The following is a 20,468-nucleotide window of genomic DNA, read 5'->3' on the forward strand; positions in this document are numbered from 1 at the left end:
AATCGAGGGGCTTCAACCATCCCCTATCCTCTATATCCTTAAAGAGACCCATGCTTACCCATGTGCTGAAGCATTAGGACTTCCAAGAGGAAACTCATTTTGGTAAAGGAACAATCTAAGATCATGTCTCAGAATAGTTTTTTATAAAGGAGCATAAGAACTACAGAACTAGCCTCAGGATTTTTTCCTACTACTGTAGGGAAAAAAAGGAAAATGTATTATCATCGTAGTATGCCCAGCAATGCTGGTATTCTAATGTATCACAAAATTTAAGTCCATGAGGCCTTTCTATAACGAAGGGGCTACTGTGAAGTTTTATATGCATTACTACAAATCCTCATAACATTCCTACAAGATATATGGCATTCTTTGTACTGTAAAACTAGGGAAACTAAGGCTGAAATTAATAATTTGCCCAAGGCTACACCATGAGTAGGAAGGGAGGTGAAACTCAAACACAGCTCTTAAGACCCTAGAACTACTTAAGTATTTATCAGTTATGTCATATACTGACTTTTAGAAGCCAGGTCCTACTAAAGAACCAAAAGAAATGTAAAGGTGCTCAAAACAACTGACATGCAGGTGGATGGTCTCAGGACAGATAAGTTCCTAAGCAAGAATACGGGTTTGTGTGTTTGTGTGTGTGGTCACATGGCGCTTTCTCTGAAAATTCTACTCTAAAATCAAAGAGCTTTATAAAGCCAAGCCTTCACTATTCCACTCAATTCTTTCAGTATATTTAAAATTGTCTACAGGGTAAATTACCTTCCTGTGAAGCTAGCACATTTCTAAAGGTGCCTACCTAACTTTTAACCATAAACACTGCAAGGCAAATCTGTAAGGTACATGTAAAAACAAGTCTGCTCATCCCTTGTCTGTTTCCCCAGGTTGCAGAAAATGAAATGACCATAATAACTCCAGGACAGAGCAGACTGTTCATCTGAGTCATACCAAATAACTTCATTGCTGCTAAAGTAAAATTTGAAAGTGATTGAAGTGATTTTATGATCAGCCTTTTGGAAGTCATTCAAAAATGCTGCAATGCTACTTCAAAGAAGATAATTTAAATGTAAATGTCACTCTTCGGGGTTGTTTATCAACAGCTGAGTATTAAAATTGGTGAGCTTGATTTGTGTTATTTCATTTAACCAGCTTATAATTTAAACACACTTATAATTAAGTTACTATTTGAATAAATGGAATAAACACAAGTCAAACTTTGGTAGTGAGGTGCTCATCTTCAGAGGAGTTCAATTAGATTGGAAAAATATTTTGCAGAGATTTTGTAGAACAACGGCTCTCTACCTGGAATGCGCACTGGAATCACCTATGGGGTTCTAAGAAAATATCAATGCTTAGGTCTCCCCCCTGGAAATTCTTACACAAGTGGGCTGAGATGGGGCCTGAGCACTGGGATTTTTAAACCTCCCCAACTCATTCTAATATACAGCAAAAGTTGGGAACAACTGCTATCGAAGGAACTCAAGCATTGGATGGAAAGCTGGAATAATGACATTTCAGGATCCTTTCAACTCTGAAAGTCTATGTTTAATTGTACATGTGACCCTACTATGACATCGTACTACAATAGACCTGAAATGTCTTCGGATATACAAATTAGGAATACAGCGTTACAGTCACTCTTCCTAGATGTAGTTTCAAAGTACAAAGAAAATGTTGCTATTATTTACACTTCTCTTTCAGGTTCTGATTATCTATTGAAGAGACCTTAAAATAAACAATTCAATTATTAAAAATATAATGAGCATCTCCTGTCGGCAAAACACTCCTGTGGGTACTGAACATTTATTAATGAGTCAGCCAGAGTCAGATTTTTTTGGAACTTACAATTTAATGGGCACAAATGGTTGTACAACAAAAGTAAGGGGAGTGAGTATGAAGTCTAAGTGCATGATGGTTCATTTAAGTGATTATGTTCAGCTGTGAAGGAGAAAGGCAGGCAGAAGTTTGCTTTTTATCAGTGCAAAAGTCCATACCTTATTCATTTTATTGAATAATAATAAATGTAAAAGTAAATTTTAAAGTTTCAGGTGATATTTCACATATATTTTAAATATATATCTTACATATAAAATACATATATGTCAGTAAGCAAATGTGTCAGATTATTTAATCTCACTGAACATTCACCAAAAGGAATTACATTATACAAAACCAAATCAATTTCTTCTAGCGGTTTTTCAATTAAGGGCTAAAGTAAATTTTTAAGTGATTCAAGAGATATTGGTAGTTTCTGCAATTTTAACTAAATTTCCAATAACTTGAAAGAATGTCATAAAAATACAAGCTTGCTAGTAAATTATGCTGATTCTGCAAGATAAAGAATATTTGAGATGTGAGAGAATTTCGATTAACAAATACACATTTGCTAAATTCTGCTTCAGATGACTAAACTTTTTGTTTGTTTGAACTAAACAAAACAGAGTTCAAAAAGGCAGAGTAATATAACACAACTAGAGTTAAAGGGAGACTTTAGATAAATGAGCCGTAACATCTGGCCAATCATTTCAGCTCAATGTACCCAAATGGAATTGGAAACACACCGTGATAGGAAAGGTCACTCATGCTGGTAAAAAGTAATAGCCCTGCTGCCACAGTTACACCCACAAATGAAATCTACATCCATACTGTCTTAATCTTCACTACTAGGCAGCATCGATCTAGGGGCAGGTGCTCAGCTGCAGCCAGGATTAGGTATTTTGTGCTCCTGTACCCTAATTTCTAGCACAGTGTACAAGTCACAGTGGTGATCAAATCAGCCAGCATATAGTGTAATACAAATAATAAAATGTTTTAACTGAAAGTATAAGACTTTGTAGTAAATTAATGACTGGAAAGAAATTCTTTGACTCAATTTACCGTTATTTAATAACAATGATATAGAAGACTAGGCAAGGCTTTATAAGTGAAAAAAATAAAAATTATACATATAAAACCCAACTTCTGAGTGAAATAAAATGAATACTTGAAATTCAATAAATAAGACTGCTTATATGGGAGGCTACAATTTTAAATATAAACTTTATATCTTCCAAATTCCAGTAAGGTTATATCTTCCAAATTCCAGTAAGGAAAAATATTCATGTGGGTTTCTTTTCATGCAAGAAAAAACTCTAGTCTCAAGAGAACCCAACCCCAAATCAGCAATTAAAGTATCAATAAAAGCTATCTGTCTTGTTTGCTTTTCCAATCTTGTTCCTTAAAAAGATCAACAACAAATTTAAAACTGTACATGTAAAATCAAAAATCATAACCAAAAGAACAGGATGTACTAATATATATTTTCTTTGAAAGTATCTTCTTGAGTTCAAACCTAACTGAAATGAAAAAAACTGTTAATTTTGAAGCGGTAGTATCTAAAGTACATCTCCACATTGACATCCAAATTTTAAGGAATAAATCTGCTGGTTCTACTGTCAATAAAAATGCCTAGCTGGGTCCCTTATTTCATTAACTAATGGAATCTGTAAGCACCTTTGATATTCAGGTTTGGCTGTGTCCCTATCCATATTTCACCTTGAATTGTAATAATCCCCATGTGTCAAGGGTGGAGCCAGGTGGAGATAACCAAATCATTGGGGCAGTTTCCCCCATACTGTTCTCGTGGTAGTGAATAAGTCTCACGAGATCTGATGGTTTATAAATGGCAATTCCCCTGCACAAGCTCTCTTGCCTGCCACCATGTAAGATGTGACTTTGCTCCACATTCACCTCTGTCATGATTGTGAGGCCTCCCCAGTCATGAGTCAATTAAACCTCTTTCCTTTATAAATTACCCAGTCTCAGCTATGTCTTTATTAGCAGTATGAGAACAGACTAATACAACCCTGTTCTGTGCTCTTTTCTTTCCACTGTCTGCCTCTCCTCCATGCCCTCATTCATTCCTAGGTTTTCAATGATCAGTCAGATACTGATGATGTCGTCATGGCTTTTATAGTCCAGGCCTCCATAGTCCAGGCCTCCATACACAATGGTCTAGTCTATAGCTCTCTTAAAGACATTTCCTTTCACCCATTGCCTCTCCTGGAAAAAGAAAGCCCTTGCTATAATTCTGTAACATTCTAAATAAATAAAATATCCAAGGAAGTATGAAGTAACTTGAAATGAAATTTAATTGCTGCTGGGATATTAAATATTCAATAGGAAATCAATTATTTAATTAGTTGACTGACATTTTGAATCAGGTCATCTTCACATGCGAGTTTCTCTAAACCATATTCTCTGAGCACATAGGAATTCCACGTTTTCCAACATTCCCAAGAAAGGGAGAAATTTGTTGCACAAGCCCGCTGGTGCCAGGTATGAGAGGTGTGAGGAACAGCCTTAGTGACCTGAAGCCTGCAGCGAGAAATGTGCTCATTGGGCCCAACCTCTCTACCACCCAAGACAGGATGCTTATTTATGGAGCAGAGAGTTTCCTACAAGGTCCTTGAAAAAGGCAAATTCAAGCTAGACTTCAAATATCTAGGTCACTTTTTTTTCCTAAGAAAAAGAAGTGAATGACAGAGCACAAAGTAGTCAAGTAGGAATAAAGGAAAGGCTATAATCTGCATGAATATAAAAAATTGACAGGACAAGCTATTTATAGTGTTCAGGTGTGAGCAGAATCACCAAGAGCATAGCCAAGGCTTCAATACTTAGGTTGCTTTAATATGTGCTTTGTTCATTTATAACTAGAGTAAAAAGCATCAGAGAATGGGAATGACCATAAAATTTACCTCAAAGTTTTTGAGATAATTATTTTTAGGTGTAAATAATTAGGGAAGAGAATAGTAAAAATGAAGTGACATACATACATTATAAAAGCCAGAAAATATTTTCAAATATCCATTTCAGCATATACACATGACTAATGCTAGAGTACATACAAGAAAAGCAGGTATCTTAATATTCTAGCACAGATAATGGGCCAGGCGTGGTGGCTCATGCCTGTAATCCCAACACTTTGGGAGGCCGAGGTGGGCGGATCACCTGTGGTCGGGAGTTCATGTGCATATAGATTAAGGTAAAAGAACACCTATATGCTAACATGTTCATGTTAACAAGTCCACCCTCTTCTAAAGTTTGAGGCCAACTTTGTTTACTTATCTAATCAGTAAACAAGTTAGAAAGGTAAAGCAACTCATCTCACATAATTGTACTTTTTTCTAGCAATGTAATTGAAAAGAAAATATTTTTTGCTATCATAAAACACAAGTTTTATCTTTTAAGAGAAAAATTTCCATTTTCCTTAAGAAAATAAACCAAGAGCCTCCAAAGTTTTCACTGGAAAGTCAGCTAGGTCTCTGAAAGCCTTATTCAAGCCTCCAGATTCATCTTCCCCTTTAGGTAGCTCACTAACGAAGGTTTCAAAAGAGAGAATACTGAGTGAGGCTCTGAATTTAATACTCTCTGAATTTAATACTCTGGTTTAAGCAAAGGTAAACATCCCTTTTCTTAAATTCTCAGAGCACAGTCAAGGCAAGGCTGAAATCTTTAAATGCAAGATAACCAAATATTTGGATATAATACAAAGGAAGTAAACATAGAATGTCATAGAACTGAATCATCTGGCATACAGTTTACCTGTTTTCAGTTTAAAGTTCAGCACATGACTGCCTCCTATTCAGCTCTAACCTGCCCCAAATGCCCAATTATATCTAGCAACTTAAATATCCAAACCCAAGAAATGTATGAGACAGAGCATGAAGTCCCTTTTGCTATCTAGTTAACCCCCACTTTCAGGGTTCAAGTTCATGGCTGCAACTTTTCTCAGATGATTGACCCTGAGAATGTCTAGCTACTTCAGGAAGGCTCTACCTACTTATGATGACAGGGCTTTAATCTACTGAATCGGGTATTTTCCTAACAAAGCACAGTGAGCTGCAGCAGAAAAGGCTGGTCTGTTACAACTTTAGATGACATTCAAATCAAGGAATGTTTATGTTTTGCAAGAGATATTTAATAAGGAAACCAGAATAAATTTAAATACAAGAAGTGTAATTTACATCTCACAGTGAATCCTGACTTTCATTACATTTAACTTTAAAACTAAGCAGACAAATTAAAAGTAAATATAGCACCATATTGTCAGTGTATTAATGAAATGCCTATGCTTTGAAAAATAAACACAGATAAAGAGTCAGAACAATTTTTAATCAAAGATATAGATGCTCCTCAACTTACAATGGGGTTACGTCCCAATAACCTACTGTAAACTGAAAATATTGTAAGTCAAAAATCCATTTAATACACCTAACCAACTAATCATCTTACCTTAGCCCAGTCTACCTTAAACACGTTCATAACACATATTAGCCTACAGTTGGGCAAAATTGTCTAACACAAAGCCTATTTTATAATGAAGTGTTGAATATCTTATACAATTTATTGAATATTGTACTTAAAGTAAAAAAAAAAGGATGGTTGTATAGGCAGTCTGAATGTGTACTGCTTTCACACCATTGTAAAGTTGAGTAATAGTAAGCCAAACCATTCTAAGTCAGGAACCATCTGTACATAAAAATTGTTCATTCCATTACCTACAAATAGTCTAAGTGTTTGCTGTGATCTAAATGTCTGCATTCCCCCAAAATTAGTATGTTGAAACCTAATTTTCAATGCAATTAATATTAAGACGTGGAGCCTTTAGGAAGTGATTAGGTCATGAGGGCTGTCCCACAGGAATGGAATTAGTGTCTTTGTAAGAGAGGCTCAAGGGAGATTGTTCTTCCCTTCTGCCATGTGAGGATGCAGGAAGTAGGCACCATCTTTGAAGCAGAGAGCAAGCCCTCACCAGGCACTGAATTTGCTGGTGCACTGATCTTGGACTTTTCAGCCTCCAGGAACATGAGAAATTAATAAATACCCAGTCTAAGGAATTTTGTTATAGCAGCCTGAATGGGCTAAAATATGTTCTAGTTTCATGAGGGTATTAATTTCTTGAAAGTACTTATATGTTTCATAAGAGTATTAATTTTTTAAAAGTTCTAAGCTAAGCTACAGTAAAAGTAGGCAGGCATTGCTAGCAAAAATGTTTACAGTATCCTGATTATCACTTCACATAATATACAATAATTTATTTCTTTGAAACACCAGGACATTTTTAGATTGTTCCTTGGTAAAACAAATTAAGAATGTTAAAAAGGTATTTTGGTTATATGTCAACTCAAAATGAAATTTAATGTCCCATGAGATTATCAACAAATGTTCCTTGAAAAATTAGATGTCTACAGGCTTAAGCATGAAGTTGGTCCCCTACCTCACAACATCTACTAAATTAAGTCAAAATAGATCACAGACCTACATAAGGGCTAAAACTCTCAGAGAATAACTTAGGACCAAATCTTTATGATATTGGGTTAGGAAATGATTTCTTAGGTATGATACCAACTATGTAAGTGACAAAAGAATAAACACATAAACTGGACTTCAACAAAATTAAAAACTTTGTGCTTTGGAGGACACCATGAAGAAAGTGAAAATAAAATCCACAGAAAGGGATAAAATACTTCTAAATCATATACTTGATAAGAAACTTTTATCCAGAATACAAAAAGAGCTCTTACAACTCAAAAATAAAAAGACAACCATATTAAAAATGGGCAAATAATTTGAGTAGACATTTCTCCAAAGAAGATATACAATTGGTCCATAATCACCTAAAAGGTGCTCAACATTATTAGTCACTAAGGAAATGCAAATCAAATCCACAATGACATACTTCACATCCACCAAAATGACTACAATCAAAAACACAGATCATAATAAGTGTTGACAAAGATATGGAGAAATTAGAACCCTCATACATTGCTAGAGTGAATGTAAAATGTGCAGCTGTTTTGATAAACATTTGGTGGTCACTCAAAACGTTAAACATAGATTGTCATCTGACCTAGTAATTCTATTGCTAGTTACATGCCCAAGAGAATTGAAACATATGTCCATGTAAAAGTATATACATAAATGTTCATAGCTGTATTATTTATAGTAGCAAAATAATGAAAGCAACCCAAATGTGTATCAACTGAAGAATGAATTTAAAAAATGGGTATATCCACATGGTAGAATACTATACAATAATGAAACAAAATGAAATATTGATACGTGCTTGAACCTTGAAAACACTATTCTAAATAAAAGAAGCCACATATTGAATGATTCCATTCATATGAAATATCTAGAACAAGCAAATTCATAAGACATAGAAAGCATACCAGTGGTTGCCAGGGGATAGGGGATGGGGAAATAGAGAGTTACTGCTAATAGGTTATGGGATTTCTTTTTTAAGTTGATGAAAACATTCTAGAATTGAATAATGGTAATGGTTGCACAACTATGTGAATATACTAAAAACTATTGAATTGTATACTTTTAAAAGGGTAAATTATATGGTATATGAATTATATTTCAGTAAAGCTGTTATAAAAGTGAGATTTGTAACTCATAATCTGGGTTTAAGAAATGCAGTTACAATTATAATTGAATTGTTATCACAAATTATTTTAGATTTTTTATATAACAAAAAAGTTATTTAAAGTTGTTTTATTATTCATGAGACAAATATGTTAATTTGTGGTCAAGTAAGCATATTTAGAAGAAAAAATGCACAAAGGCCCTAAAGGCATTGTCAATCAGCTTTGTTGGACAATAAACCAATTTCTAGTTATAACTTACTTTACAGAAGTAATAACTATTACTATTTTCATCATATTACTATCTTTTCAACTTACAAATGTACCCAACTTATGAAATGCTATCTAAGGACAGCCGTGTACTCTTCATTCTGTTTGGAAATATTCTAGTCCAAATCTATTCCTAATCTAGTCCAATGAGTAGAATCTCCTGCCATGACTGGCAGTGACAAGGAGAGAAAGGGAATGGGAGAAAAAGGGGGAATGAGGATAGATCCGTTTAATCCTCCACCTCTATCAATCACTGCTTTAGCTCCAGGATTGACCATCCCCAGCAACTCTTCATCTTTATCCAACTTTCCAGTGCCCTCTAATCCCCTTGGAAAGCTTAAGATCCTGTCTGATTCATGTATTACCCACGGGGCCAAGCACACTGTCCTTCATGTAGAAGGAATTCAGGAAGGGTTGGGTGTTGAATCAACTATCTGAAATAGGATATCACACATTAAAAATGTTACAAAAAATTTTAGTATCTTTTTTTAAAAGGAGACCAACTGTCATATGTTAAAATCTAATATCAGTTCAGTCATAGTGTCCCATCACTCACATGCCATGATCAGATGCAAGATGTTATTCAAGTAACTTGTTAATAATAAAAAAAGTTTCAGTGTTTTTCAATGTTTGTTTTTTCTATAATCAAAATATATTCCAAACGATTTTTCTAGTAGCGTTTTTGTTACCTGATTTATAATATTATTTTTTTAGATGTAGCGAAAAAGGGAAGTTAAAACTTGTGGGCAGGAAAAAATATTTATAAAAGTTCATTAAACATGAGACTATTATCTATCATGTGTGGCAAATAAAAAAAATGGCTGCAAACCTGTCTCTTGTATTACACGATAAAGAACTACTAGAGGTATATTTGGGAGATACAAAGGATAAATATTCTTGATAAGGCAAAACTCTCTGATTTCACATATCATTAGGTCTACTGGAAGGCAAATCAACTCAAATTCCTATCCCTCATTTATCTATACTTGTCATTCTTGGTACTCACCACACTCTCTCATGTCCCTAAAAATGTTTAAGGTTTACTGTTTTCTCTTTCTTGAACAATTACCTTGTGCCTTTCCTACCTGACTTAATCTTTAATCATTCTTTGTGACTCAGTCAAAATGTTGCGCCCCGCAGGAAGCCTGCCATGCCCTCCTCTTGAGCCCTATAGCATCAGAGCCACAAAAATGAAAGATTACTCTATATTATGGTACCCTACAATATTAATAAGAAAAAAAATGTTAAATGTTACCCTTACAGATACACGCCACAGTCTACATATTTTGTTTATTGCTTTATTAAACCATCGCTTCTGATCAACTTGGAGATCAGCTCTCAAAGTGATCACAAGTTGATTAATTTTAAGGAAGTCTTGGAATCAAAGCCTTTGAATCTCCTCCCTGCTTACAAAGTATCTAAAGGAAAACTAAAAACAAACAAACAAAATAAACAAAAAATAATGCAGGACAGCACCTAAACCAGAGATTTTCACCTTTTGTTCTTTTAGATAAAAGATTAATAAGGAGATATGAGTCACAGCAGTCCTTAAGGGATTATAGGGTAAAAGTATTGGCAACTATTGTCAAGTATGTCTAACCACATACAATAGAAATCAATTATATAGGATAAGTTAAAACTCCTGCAATGACCATATGGAGACAACAGCCAACAGAATTATTCAGAACATTTTTTGTTTCCTCCCTGTGAAGTTCTGAATGGCCTAAAGACCTATTGACTATATATTTTTTCTTTTGCATCTTATTTTCTGCCTTTCATCTAATACCTGCTAGTATACAGAAAAATCATGGTATCAGACAACCCTGAACCTATAGAAGAACCTATACTGTGGCTTAAATATATCACATGTCTGAAGATTCCAACTCTTACTTCTAAGTTGTCTATGTGGCTTACTTACTTGTGAGAAGAAGTAAGTAATAGCTGGTTATACCGTACCAATAAATAAATACCAATAACCAAGATGCCCGACTAGCAAACCTGATACAGGAAACAGACATGCTTAAAAATGTCTTGTTCTGCAATGACATCAGATTCTGTAGATCTCAGCATTTAAATTTTAATTTAAAATAATCGCAACAAAACTACTTGAAAGCCATGAAATGAATTGATGTGGATATGAAATATCATTTTTTATTTTCAAAATCACAGATTTAAAATACGAAAAGTTATTTTTGTACTGAACCCACTTCTGAGCTATTTATTACTGTTTTCAAATTACTATTAATATCAATCCTTTCTGAGTAGCTCTCTTGGGTGAAAGATTCTAATGGCCAACAGATGGGGTAAGTGCACAAACACTTAGAATTTTGTCCCAAGCTAAATGTCTGGCATACATGCACACCCTTAAATACATTCAACTTGCTTTGTATTTGTCTTTAAAATTGGGAAAACTCAAATACAATTTAACCTGTAACGTACTATGTTAAAGCAGTATTTCTCTATTTAGCAGCTTAAAATACAGGCATTTTGCCATAATGTAATACATCATTTAGGAAAACAATACAATGTGTATTACCTGAACGTCACTTTTATACAATTTTTGAAGTTCCTTGAACTTACACTGGCATATTTATTAACACTATTAACTATTATTTTCCTTAATTTTCTTGTAATTCTAAAGGAGAGAGAGATAAGAATAGCTCCCAACAAAATATACAGTAATTTTTTTTTTTTTTTTTTTTTAAACAGGCGCTTGCTCTGTGCAGTGGAGCAATCTCAGCTCACTGCAACCTCCACCTCCTGGGTTCAAGCGATTCTCCTGCCTCAGCCCCCCCAAGTGGCTGGAATTATAGGTGTGCACCACAAAGCGAGGCTAATTTTTACATCTTTAGTAGAGACAGGGTTTTGCCTTGTTGGCCAGGCTGGTCTCGAACTCCTGACGTCAAGTGATCTGCCCACCTCAGCCTCCCAAAGTGCTGGGATTACAAGCATGAGTCATTGTGCCTGGCCCCTACAATAATATTTAAAAGTATTTCTACCAATTATAAATTTAAAGGCTACATAAAAAATGGTCAAAGATTTGTCTTACATTAAAACTGTAACACTAAAAGGAAAAAGCATAGTTAGGCAAAAACTGTTATCAAGATACGCAGACATAATGCTTCCTTCAGGTTTCAATAATAAAAAAGTGAGACACAGAGTGAACTGAATGACCCTAACTTCCTCTCCTCAGGCTCTCACAAATACAAGTTAGTTGGCACCAGAGAGGCTGGGTAGGAAATTGTGCACATTTCCATATGACACAGATTGGTTCGTGACTCTGAAGTGGCACCTTTACAGGGAAAGGGTGTACATTTTACTTTTTCATTCAAAGTTATGTTCATACAAAATTCAAACCTTGTATTTAATGCTTCAGGATTTAGTACTGTGCAGCTGTCTATTGCATTCACACTCAATGCAAAAAGTTTGATTAAATCACTACTCGCTCACCCACTAAAATGACAGAATTCGGGTTTGTGCTGCCAATTTGCTCCCACCACAGTATGTCTACTACTGCTATCACCACCTAAAATGGACCCCTTCCCCTTCTTCTATGAATCACGCTTGTGGCCCTATAAATACTAGTCTTATAAACCATGATTTCTAATAAGGATTCTAGTTCTAAATCAAAGAAATTGCAACTGCTGAGAATAAGGCATTATTAGTTACATTTTTATAAAGTTTGGATAGCCATTAATAATTTAGTTGCTCTTATTTTCACAAAAGTTACCTTCCTTAAAATATCACTTTATAAATTTTGTGTCATTCTTAAGCATTCAAACATCCAGGAGACAGATACTGACCCCTTGAAACACAATTCAAATTTTATAACAGAAAAGAATACGAAAGCAAAAATTATTTCTAAAAGCTGTGCTTTCAGCCAACTGTTCCTTAATGCATATCTCCTCTAGGCAATGATCACAAAGGTTACTAAAACATATTATCAATACTACAGCCTCAGCAGCATGCTGGAATTCTTACAGAAAAAATTATGGGCCAAACTGGTAAAAAAAAAAAAAAAAAAATTCTTTATATCCAAGTAGCGTATGACATTTTTAGTCTTTCTTAGTTGCAGTGCTATGCTAGAAAACATCATGTTTTATTTTTTTTAAAACTTTTATCTTAGGTTCAGGGGTACATGTGCAGGTTTGTTATGTAGGTAAATAGTGTGTATCACAGGGGTTGGGTGTACAGATTATTTTCTCATCCAAGTAATAAGCATAGTACCCCATAGGTAGTTTTTTTGGTTTGGTTTTTTTTGGGGGGATTGGGTTTTTTTGAGATGGAATCTCGCTCTGTTGCCAGGCTGGAGTGCAGTGGTGCAATCTCGGCTCACTGCAACCTCTGCCTCCCAGGTTCAAGCGATTCTCCTGCCTCAGCCTCCTGAGTAGCTGGGACTAGTCGCACGCCACCATGCCTGGCTAATTTTTGTGTTTTTAGTACAGACGAGTTTTCACCATGTTGGCCAGGATGGTCTCGATCTCTTGACCTCATGATCCACATGCCTCAGCCTCTCAAAGTGCTGGGATTACAGGCGTGAGCCACCGCACCTGACCCATAGGTAGTGTTTTGATCCTCAGATCCTCATCCTCCTCCCTTTCTCCACCCTCAAGTAGTCCCTGGGGTCTGTTGTTCCCTTCTTTGTGTCCATGTGTACTCAATGTAGAACACATCATTTCACAGGGAAATAAAATACTAAGAAGAGTATGTCAGTACTACAAAATCGTTCAGTACATCTTGAAGAAAGTAGTTAATGCCATTCTCCCCTTATTTAGAAAGCCAGTAGCGTCATCAGGGCTAGCAAAGTGACTTTAAATTACACAAGAAAATTAAAAGTGCAAAGTGGGCTCAAATTGTACAGAAAGATGTATAATGTATGCTCAGACAACTATCAACTACATGTAACAACAACATAAATGTAGCTGCTAACTACATTTCCTATCTCATATTCTCAACAAACCATCTATGACTTCCAAGATTCAATGGAGGCCACTTTCCCATGAGGCACCACAGTGACCACAGTGACTCCCATGTCTCTCATTTACACCTTCTGTTTCACCCATCCTTCCAGATTCCAAGAGAGCAATGCCCTTCCTGGCCCACAATTTCTTAACATATGCCTTCGATTCATCCCTTCCTAATTACTGAGCAATTTCTCTCCTGCTTATATTACATACCCAGAACCATCCCTTCATCCAAGCTCCTGTTTCCCATTTCGAACTACCAGAAAAACATTTTCATTTTATTGCTTTCTTAATATAAAAATCCCTCCTTCCTCCTCATACTGCCCCTCCCCACAATCAGTTACACACCCCAATAATTGAGCAATTCTCAATCATGTCATTTCTCTTTTTGGAAAAGTTCCCTAGTTCACTAATTTTCACCACATCCCAGCTAACTCCTCTACAAAGCTTTTGGACTCCAAAATATGATTTCACTAATCCTCTAAAATACGATTCCATTAAGTTTCCACAAATCCCCAATCATGTACCCTTCACTCTATCCATAAATAAGCCGAGCCTTTGACTTTCATTCACATTACTCCTCTTGCCAAGAATATGCTTATCTCTCCTACCAATGGAAACACACATTCAAGAGTCAACTTAGGTCATGCTTCTCTAAAAGATTTCCCCCTCTTCCCCTTCTTCTCCTTCTTCCCCTTTCATCCTAGATGACTCTTCTACCAGAATTCTTTCTCATATCTAGTATTCTCCATACATGTAGTTTTATTACTTATGGGTCAAAGACCAAACCATTATAGAATGTTTTAAATCTCCCCCAGTAACTAACTAACATATAATATTAACACATATCACATATTAATGACTTAATAAATGCAGATAAGTTTATCATATAGGATTGTATACTATCTTCTCAAAACTTCATGATCGATTTTAAGATAATTTCCAAATAATAGCTATTTTTCTAAAGAGTAATACATCAATAGAGCAGTAATCATGGCAGTACAAAGAGAAATAGAAAAGGAAGAAAGAGTTGCCTTGCAGAAATAGATTTAAATGAGAATTTTCTAATGGCATTTCTGCATGTCTTCTAAGAGCTTTTGTACCAGACTGTCTTTGCAAAAATCTTTGCATAACAAACCACCTTGTCATCTAGAGATGGTGCCTCCCTCCAGGTTAAGGACAGATTTGTTTCCTGACCAGGATAATAAGATAACCCCTCCCTGCAGAGAAAGATTAGGCAGCTTTGCTAGAAGCCCCTTAAAAGATTGAGAATTTCCTGATATGGCCACGTATCAGACCACTGAGCGATGACACAAATCCGCTGTGAGCAAGCATCCATCTGGGACACTCAGCATTGCCCCTGAAAGGATTTGGGGACGTATGGGGAAGTCACAAACACATGAAGCTCATGCTGTCTGCTATGCTCTGAGTAAAAAATCCCCTGTCTCTGACCCAGGAGTCTGCTGTCTTCTGCCAGCATCATGTAACTGCAGCAGACTAGCAAGCTGGGTAAACTGTGAGACCCTTGGTAGTTCCTGAAATTTTTAGATGTTAGGAGTTTCCAGTTCACAAAATAAAACAGAAGCTACCACGTTGAATTCTCCATGTCTAACAAGCAATGTCATATCCCCAAAACAATATGTTGAGTGAAAAAGGCAAACTCAAAAGTGTGAAGACTTCATGATTTAATGATATAAAATTCTACTATAGGTATATTTGCATAACAAATATAACCCAAACTAAGTGAAGACAAATCAGAATGGTGGTTGCTTCTCAGAGGGGAGATGGGTAGGAACTGAACGGAAATAAGACAAAATTTGGGGGAGGTGATAGGAATATTCCATATCTTGACTAGGGTAGTGGTTACAATGATGCACACAACTGTTAGAATACATCAAGTCATAAAGACTGTGCATTTTAATGTATATAAATTATATCTCAATAAGAAAGCATTAAAAATTCTAGGTAGCTAAACAGTGAATAGATCACAGTCTCTTTTAGTTTCAGGACAGAATAATTCACAAAAACATTAGGAGAAATACTGATCACTTTCACAAGCATTCTGTTCAACATCCTTTCTAGAGTGGTAGCTGCAATTCAGGGATTTAAGAGTATGTATTCTGGAGTCAGATTACTTGGTTTTATACTCAAATCTTTCAGTTACTAACTAGGTACTCTCCAGCAACTTCCTTAATCTTTTCACGCTTGGGCTTCACGATTTTTAACAGAAGTATAAAAGAATTTCCTATCTGTGATTTTAAAGACGAAATTAGATAGTATAGGTAGAGTGCCTAGTATATAAAAGCATTCTCTAAATATTAGTTGTTATCAACTAATAATAATACAGGATTCAAAATAATCCAGGACATTTCTGTTAAAGCAAAAGAGTAACATAATTTTTAAAATCTAGTAAGTATAATATATATTCATTAATGGGAAAACTAGGTGGGATATTTATAATGCCCTAAAAGTCATTTAATTATATAATCAAATAATGCAATACAGCCACATCATGGTTCTTGTACATGTTAATTTGAAGTACAGAAAGAAAAAACTTAAGTCAAATAAACATCACTTTGGGTAAACGTTTCAAGTTCAGACAGATGTTTCTCATTTACTCTCCGACAACCATTTTATTATTTTGGGTCTATTTTCCTAATGTAATGAACGTAAATCCAACTGAATACTAATCCTGATCTTGCCTGAAGAGTAAGTTGATGACAAAATTTTTGAAAAACATTACTAAAAAATATGTAAAAGGACAAAATCTAGAATCGGATAGTACAAATACAGGGAGAAGGAGACAAAGGGAAGAAATATCAGTGCTGGAAAAGCACTTTGCTACAACAAAGGGCAAAGGGTCTGGAAAAGTGGGCAGACTTTATGGCTGCATATCACAACACATACTATCCATAGCATTCATGTCACGGTTAGTATCCCCCATACACAGGCACGTCTGCCACACATGTGCCAGAATGGCCTCAGCATTGTGCTCTTTAAAATTATTCCCAACATTTTAAAAGGAAACTAAAAAAGAGATAATACTAAGCAATAATGATGTAAAATTTTTATCCTGTATCAAATTTCTTAACTGCATCATTAAAATATCTCTAACATTTAGTATTGTTCTCATTAGAAGTATGTCCAATATTTAACAGTCATTATTATTTGTCTGAGATGTGAGGTATGTTCATTGTTATGTCAGTTGAAAAAATTTTTAAAGGTACAAGAACAAATAATCAAGTTAATGGAAAACATCAATTCTCAGTAAACAAATCAAGTCATTTAGCAATGAAGGAGGAAAGAGCATATTGTGTTACTGCTTTCAATGTGTCCCAACGATAAAATGCTAAGGCCAAATGATGGTTACAACGAAGTGTTTACATAGAAAACTGGCTTAGGTCTCCTAGCAGACAGGGTCCTTTCTCTGCTTAAAAGTTACAACACCTGGTATACAGCAGTAATACGACTAAAGAAGATGAGTTTCAGACTACAAATAAGTGGCTGTTGAAACAAAAAGGACTACAATTATGAGATATTATTTTTCTTTTAGTCTTTAAGCCTTTTTATGTTCACATTTCTTATTTTTTAAAGTACAACGTTATACCATGTGCTCCACACAGGAAGTGGAAAGAAAAGATATTACAATCCCTCCCAAGCTACACCTTTAAGATGCAACATTACAGATAAGGTTACCACACACTTTAGTGATCCACTATAATTGTGCAGACAACAAAATGTTACAGAAGGGAAAAAAAAAAGGCACTTTAAGTGCAACTACATTCATTCCTATCTAAAAAAGCAGGTGCGCACATTTACATATGTAAATTCAATAAAGTGCACACTTCCTTCTCTTTTCTTGCCAGACCTGAATAGTTAACCTGAAAACTTGGCTTTTAATTGCACTACTTGACTCCTCAAACTAAACAAAGTATTGTGTCCATAAAAACATCTGTTATTGACAAAGAATTGTATATAATCATTTTTTAAAAATCATTTTGGCTTATCTTTATTGTGAAACATTTTTTCCCAGTCCTAAGGATTTTCGGGTTTGAAATCAAAATGAACTTTTTATCCCACAGCAACTCTCCCAGAACTGTCCATTTAAATTTTAATCTACAGAGAGAAGTTTATCTAAGTCTCCTACTTGCTGTTAAAAGATACCTCGGCCCCTCAGCATAAACAGTCAGAAGACAGCCAACCATGTCTCAAGGAGATGGAAGTGTTCTGTTTGCAACCGGCCAGAAGACTAGCTCAACAGAACTGTCCAAATCAAAAACCTGTAATCAGAAAATTCCAGACTCCTCCTTCAACTTCCTTCCAAAATTCAAACTGGCCACTAAGACGGATGGACTTCACTTCCTCTCTAGTGCCTGTCACTGCCTTATTCTGGACCTCTCACCACTGCTCACTGCTCTTCCTCCCTGGTCTTTCCACCTTCAACCTTGCCCAGCCCAGAGCTGTTTTCCACGCTGTGGTCATAATGGTCGTCTAAAGGGTAGATCCGATCATGTCACAGAAGAGAGCTCACGATCTGTGCCTCACTACCTTGCAACCCCACTCACTACCCGCCACTCCCTGCAAACACCCTCTATTTCTCAGTTGTACTTGATATTCTCGGTCTGCACCACAATCTTCGACGCCCCCAAAGCTTAAAGTATGCTTTTTTCTCTTCCTTGACAGCCTAACCAGTGCCTTTCCCACGTGGCTAACTCTTAGTCATTCTTCATGACTCAGTCTGAGTTTTATTCCCTCCAGAAACCTTTCCATGGCCCTCTTCCTCGGCCCTATAGCACCTTCGTCCACCTACACAGAATTGTTCACCACATCATAATTGATCCTGTCTTTTGTCTTTCCTGCCAATTCCTTGAAAGAAGAACTCTTCCTCATCCGTCTCTCCAGCATCAACAGTTCAAACACAGTAGCACTTTTTAAGTGTTAGGGTTTTTTTGTTTTGTTTTGTTTTGTTTTGAGATTGTAGTTACTGACAAAGTGATAAAAAGCATATGGACCTAAAATAAATACTTCATAAATTTCAGAGTTGTAATAAACTCTGAAAATAATCTTTTTCAACTTCTTAATTTACAAATGAGGTTTACAGAAAAGATTTAAGAGATTTTTCCCAATAGCATGGAGATGAGAGAAAGAAAAACAAACTAGTGAAGACACCCTCCCCTACCCCGAAAATCTTAAAACTCTCTAAGGAAAAGGTGTTTGGGGAATATAATGGATAAATGGAATGCCATCTATTTCAGCACCAACCACACAATTCTATGAAGCGCATGAGGAGTTCTTCCTAGTGTCACCAGTAAAATATGTGTTTCTTCACCCAAGGCTCCAAAGCTTCTACCTGTGTTTGTGCCTACAATTCCAAAACTGGCTCTTGGAGCAGTCGCTTCCTCCACTGGGAAGGAGTTGCCACACCTGTAAAAGGAACAGGTAGTTCGTGATCGCTAAGGTCACCCTCTATCTCTGATAGTCTCTGAATTTAGAGTACAATCTAAATATATAGCCAACATAGTCCGGGAGAGATACAGGGAAGGGGTGAGGGAAGTTCACTTACAATCAGGACTGGGTGTGAACGTCATAGGAACCTAGAATATTACCGCTGGGGCTGATCTGGGATTATTCTAATCAATATCCGTCTTATAGTAGCTGAGGAGACTGAAGCCCAGAAAACTTCAGGACCTGCCCAGGGTCTCCCAGTACCTAGCGGGGAAGCTGAGACCAGAATTCGGCTCGTTCTCTCCCAGTCCTGAGCTTGGGCAGCATCACCAGCAACGCCAGCTCCTTTCCCTTTCCTACAGATTGGTGTCGAGTCCAGAGATAGCGGTCGCTAGCTCAAGGCGAGACCGGGCGGGCCGAGGCAGCCACCTGTGGCTTTCCCATCCCTCAGGTCCAGCAGTGCACACGGAGTGCCCTCGCGTCAACGCCTGGGGAGTGACAGGCAAACGCGCGCCCGGCGGGCGACAGAGCTGGCCGCTCACTGCCCGGTCCCCGGCCACCATGGAAGAGCTACCATCTCGACCCGAGCATGAGCCCTAGCCCCGACCCGCGCGCCAAGTTGCACCTGTGGGGCGGCTTCCGGCAGCCATGGTTTCCATAGCAACAACAGCACCGGATGCCGGGTCCCAGAGACGCCCTAGGGTCAGAGGTCATCTCCGTGGCAACGGAAACTTCCCGCGCTACGGCGGCTCCAACGGGCCGCTTCCGCCGCATTGCGTAGCGGAGCCCCCTGCGAGCCGAGGCTGGGGGTGCAGTGAGGGGCGGTCCCCGTGAGCAGAGGGCAGCGGCAGCAGGAGCGGGGACTGTGGGCCAACGGGTAAAGCCAGGAGGAAGCCCGTGCCTGGCCCGTTGGGCTCCCCACTCTTCAGAACCGAAGCAGTCCATACTCGGAACCCAGCTTCAGCTTCAGATTACCGAGGGACTCCACGCCTGGAGACAGAGCTGCAGCGTGGGCCCGCTCGTGGCTTTGCAGAAAACAAATAATGACACGCTTCTCTAGAAGCCCGGGGCCTGAGCCCATAGCCGTGGCTTCTGCCAAACTTTCTGGTCCCTGACACCAACTCCCCGCCTCTCAGCCCGAGGCCACAGCGGCCCAGCACCCTGCACCTTTTAAAGTGGCTCCAAAAAGGAGGAGGCCAAATACAGGGTGGTGGGCGCGAGTGCAGAGAGCTGCGAAGTTGGAAGATGACTGCTTTTCAAACTGCGAAAGAACAAAATACTAAGCGAGAAACTCCTTCCAAAGCAACTGTAACTCGAGGTTCTTTACAAATGAGAGTTCCAGTTACCATCTTCAGAGAAAGGAGCTCTCAAAAGA

General features: G+C 37.2%; 1 protein-coding gene across 12 annotated transcripts in view; it reads right to left on the minus strand.

Annotated features, from left to right (window-relative positions):
* Positions 1-20,468, minus strand: part of FGF14 (fibroblast growth factor 14) — a 683,901-nt gene that overhangs the window by 656,211 nt on the left and 7,222 nt on the right. The window contains exon 2 of one of the 12 annotated variants that reach the window (XM_025364157.1): positions 18,999-19,072. The exons of the other annotated variants lie outside the window; for them this stretch is intronic. The gene's annotated coding sequence lies outside the window, so the exon portion shown is untranslated. The remainder of the gene's footprint in view (positions 1-18,998; positions 19,073-20,468) is intronic. 12 annotated transcript variants of the gene reach the window in all.

Source organism: Theropithecus gelada, chromosome 17 (assembly GCF_003255815.1).
Source record: "Theropithecus gelada isolate Dixy chromosome 17, Tgel_1.0, whole genome shotgun sequence".
Classification (NCBI taxonomy): domain Eukaryota; kingdom Metazoa; phylum Chordata; class Mammalia; order Primates; family Cercopithecidae; genus Theropithecus; species Theropithecus gelada.